General features: G+C 36.1%; 1 protein-coding gene across 1 annotated transcript in view; it reads right to left on the bottom strand.

Annotated features, from left to right (window-relative positions):
• PPAP2A (phosphatidic acid phosphatase type 2A) overlaps nt 1-4,023 on the bottom strand; it is a 196,180-nt gene that overhangs the window by 13,716 nt on the left and 178,441 nt on the right. The gene's annotated exons all lie outside the window — the stretch shown is intronic.

Genomic DNA, 4,023 nt, shown 5'->3' with positions numbered 1-4,023 from the left:
ACAGTGGGAACAGTGTCAGACTTTATTTTTCTGGGCTCCAAAATCACTGCAGATGGTGACTGCAGCCATGAAATTAAAAGACGCTTACTCCTTGGAAGGAAAGTTATGACCAACCTAGATAGCATATTCAAAAGCAGAGACATTACTTTGCCAACAAAGGTCCATCTAGTCAAGGCTATAGTTTTTCCAGTAGTCATGTATGGATGTGAGAGTTGGACTGTGAAGAAAGCTGATTGCCGAAGAATTGATGCTTTTGAACTGTGGTATTGGAGAAGACTCTTGAGAGTCCCTTGGACTGCAAGGAGATCCAACCAGTCCATTCTAGAGGAGATCAGTCCTGGGTGTTCTTTGGAAGGAATGATGCTAAAGCTGAAACTCCAATACTTTGGCCACCTCATGTGAAGAGTTGACTCATTGGAAAAGACTCTGATGCTGGGAGGGATTGGGGGCAGGAGGAGAAGGGGACGACAGAGGATGAGATGGCTGGATGGCATCACCAACTTGATAATCGTGAGTTTGAGTGAACTCCGGGAGTTGGTGATGGACAGGGAGGCCTGGCGTGCTGCGATTCATGGCGTCGCAAAGAGTCAGACACGACTGAGACTGAGCGACTGAACTGAACTGAGGAGGGTCTGAGGTCTGATTGCTACACGGTATCATTTTATTGATACTTTCAGGACGGGTAGTGAGTCACTGACAAATTTGCCAAGCCATTTCTAAAGGAAAACGTGACAAGCTATACCAGCATAAATGGCCTGAGTTTCTCACATAAAAACTTACATGACCATAATTTAAGTTTTATTTTCCACTTGAAGGGTGTGTCCCTGAATAGCAGTAATAAATACTTTCTTTGGAACACTCACAAGTTGAGTACTTTAAAAAATAATAATTTTAAAGTGATATTTTAGCATCTTGCCTTAGATTTCCCACAAGATTAAATGCTTTTGCTTGACATTTATTTTTAAATTGTGCACTGATAGTCCTGTACCAGATTAACCATGTCTTTCAACATTATATTCTATAAACATCTAGGTATCATCTTTCTACCTAAAAATGACAGAATGCTTACAAAATTTAATTTTATTGCACTTAAGAATAAAATCACAAGGAACAGGTTCTGAAGTATTTTACTTATTATGCCCTACTTGGTTCAAAAGGAATTTGTTTCCCCCAATACATAAAGGAGAAAAGACTCCTAAAACACATGCCAACTAAGATTTATGTAATCAAACTTGATAATTATTCTGGGTTTAATATACATAAAACAAAGAATATAAATCACTTTTAGCCTTCCCAACCACTTGGCTGTCAAGAGATCAATTTTCATATTTCATATAAAACTAATTGGTTAAGTCCCTAGGAGATACAGCATCTTATTATGTCCATAATTCACAAATGAACAAATAATTATATGGGCACTTTAATAAAATCCAAAGAGTAGTCAAAATGTAGACTGTTTTCATCATAGTGACCTCAGCTGAAATTCTGTCCCTGGTCTAAGAACCTGCTTTGTTCTTGAGGTTTTAACCAATCTTAGACTCACTTTAATATAGCCAATCTGATGAAATTACATACATACATTAACAATTTAAGCTAGTTCTCCATCAAAGTTTAGGAAAGACTTTTCAAAAAGAAAATTTACAGAGATAAGAATATATTCTGAAATGCAGCTGTTTTCATCAGCTCTGTGGCCTGGTCTACTAAACAATGAGCAAGTAGATTAGTCTTGACTATGTAACTTACTGTGAATGGGATTCTATTTAAAATGGCAAATTTAAGATGATTTTTTTCCTATATATGTCAGCCAGGTCATCCCTTTCTCCTGGGAGAGCTCATTAAACTTGGTCTAAACCTCAATATCATAGCCTTAAGAGCGTTCATTCACAGCCATCCACCCACCCCGCGCCCACAGGGTCTGAGCTCCTGCTCCTCAATTCACCACTCTTCCATCTCTGTATTTCAACAATGACATCAGTGTTCAGCTTTATAAAATGCAAAGACAACCAAATCCAGCTTTTATCAGTCATCAGAAGCAATCAACTCACACAAGGTGCTTCTTAATTTTTTAATGGAATTTACTAAATATTCTGGGGCTCATGGGAAGACTAACTCACAAACAACCTCCTAATCATCTCACGGCTCTTCCCCTACCACCTGACTTTCTTCCTCTCTTCTTCCTAAGTCACAAAACAATTACAACTTTGGTTATGCTTTCAGTTTGAAAATTTTTTGCGTTTGCATTATGCTTGAATGATGATACCTAACTACAGAATATCTAGGCTGATGACTTTTTTTCCTTATCACTTTGAGTATATCATACTATCTTCTGGCTTCTACTTTTGCTTTAAAATATGAGCTGCCTTTCTGGGTTATGTGTCTTTTCTCTGTAATTGCTTCCTCTACTGCCAAAGTCTTCAATATTCTGCAGTTTTGCTATCATGTTTATAAGTATGAATTTCCTTTGACTTACCTGACTTAGTATTCGTTGGCTTCCTATGTCTGAGGATTTGTACACATCACCAATTCTAGATCAGTCTCAGTTATTACACCTTTGAATTATGTATCCTCCATCCTATTTTCCAAGATTGCGATTCAACATCTTAGACATTTCCATTCTGTCCCTCCATATCTCTTAAACTTTTCTATTTTTAATCTTGGTCTCTTCAGGTTTATCTTCCCTCCCTTTACTGTGTCTAGTCTGTTTAATCTGTTTTTTCATTCAAATTACTATGTGTGTATCATTTATAGGTCTTTTTGGATCATCTGCAAATCTGGTGAATTTTGGTTCTCATCATCCTGCATCATATTCTCAATCTTACTTGCTCCTATACAGCAGATATGTTGATTTATTTCCTATAGAGTAATTCTAGTATCTGAATCTTTGAGATAAACTCTAATACAGTTTGTTTATATAGTTTGTTTTTCTGCTGACTCTCATATTAGATAAGAGCTCATATTCTTGGGACTCTCAATCTGAGGACTCTTTAAAGTATTGGTTGAAAGAGCATTCTTCCAGATATATGTGTTCTCCTCTGCTAGATTCACTATCAGTCCACTTCAATTTTTTTCTCTAAGCCACACAGATAGTACGAATTCTGACTCCAGAAGAGTATGAGTGTGGTATTATGGTTAAGGATTCTTCTTGATGGGTTTCTTCTGGGGGGATGTTTCCCTTTGGGAATCCTTATATTATCCACAGTATATTATATTATATATAATCCTTATATTATCTGTCTTTCTTCACTGCTCAGCCTTTATCTCCTGTGCCATGTTCAGAGACTGTCACAATTCAGGCTTTAGGTGACCAGGAATTGGCAAGTACTTTCAGAGCACACTTCACATCTATAGCATTAACTGACTCCAGCCTTATAAAAATTCCTTTACTCTTCCACCAGCTCAGCTATTTATTTAAAAGATTTCTATGTGTTTTAAATTTATATATTTTTAGTATATAAAGCAAACACGTGCATATGTATACTGTGACATATCATCTACATGTTTAGTGGAGGGCTTCCCGGGTGGCACTAGTGTTAAAGAATCCACTTGCAAAGCAGGAGACACAAGAGACGTAGGTTTGATCCCTGGGTTGGGAATATCCCCTAGAAGAGGAAATGGCAACCCACTCCAGTATTCTTGCCTGGAAAATCCCATGGACAGAGAAGCCTGGTGGACTACAGGCGGCCACAAAGAACTGGACATGACTGAACACATGCATGTGTTTAGTTGAGTTGTATCAGTAAGCATTTCTAATCCTACATGTTGCCAGAAATAGAAGCAATCTTTTTTAAAATCTTTGTTTTTAAAACAAGACTTAGAACTAATAAAATGTTATCTAAAATAAACTGCTCTACTAGGAGAGACAACAGTTTGGCAACAGTTTGTTTTAATTTATAAACATTATAAAATTTAATTTACAAAATTAAATTATATCATTAATATAATTATTTATTAATAATAGTGATGTTATATTAATATTAATTATATATTAATATAAATATTATAATTAATATGTTAATTTAATTT

This window comes from Bison bison, unplaced genomic scaffold (genome assembly GCF_000754665.1).
Source record: "Bison bison bison isolate TAMUID 2011002044 unplaced genomic scaffold, Bison_UMD1.0 scf7180017864378, whole genome shotgun sequence".
Taxonomy (NCBI): domain Eukaryota; kingdom Metazoa; phylum Chordata; class Mammalia; order Artiodactyla; family Bovidae; genus Bison; species Bison bison.
This window is presented reverse-complemented; position numbering and strand designations above follow the sequence as displayed.